Below are 604 nucleotides of genomic sequence, written 5' to 3'. Positions count from 1 at the left end.
ATGACTTTGCCCCCAGGAGCAAACTAAAAATGTGTAGTTGTTTAACTGGAGGGAGGGGAGAGATGCTACTGGCAACTAGTGGGTAGAGAATAGAGATGCTGCCAAACACCTTACAATATACAGCACGTGCTCTTACAACAAATAATTCTCTGGTTCAAAGTGGCAGTAGTGCTGCTGTTGAAAAACCCTAATCTGTATAATTTAATTCTTACCAAAACCCTATGTGGTGAGTATCATCATCTCTATTTAACAAGTGAAATCTGACATTTAAGTTTGGTAACTTTAGCGCTGATCCTGGGGAACTGGCAGAGCAAAATTCAAACCAGGTCTAACTTATTACAAAGCCAGGATTTTTACACTATACCAAATTGTCAAATAACTTTTAAACTATATATTAGAGTGCCAGGAAGAGGAGAGGGTGAAAAAACGAAATTTCTCCTAGGCCACTATTTTATTAACCTTAAAATGACCACTATGATTAAGTTATTTGGTGAAAGCCACTGATCATGACATAGACCCGAAATTCAGTGATTAACCTTACACCAAGGAAACAGCTTTCTCTTGCTAGCTGGCGCATTTACAAGTTGGGGGAAATGAAATTCCA

This window comes from Ursus maritimus, unplaced genomic scaffold (genome assembly GCF_017311325.1).
Source record: "Ursus maritimus isolate PB19 unplaced genomic scaffold, ASM1731132v1 scaffold_21, whole genome shotgun sequence".
NCBI classification, from domain to species: domain Eukaryota; kingdom Metazoa; phylum Chordata; class Mammalia; order Carnivora; family Ursidae; genus Ursus; species Ursus maritimus.
Note: the sequence above shows the minus strand (reverse complement) of the source record.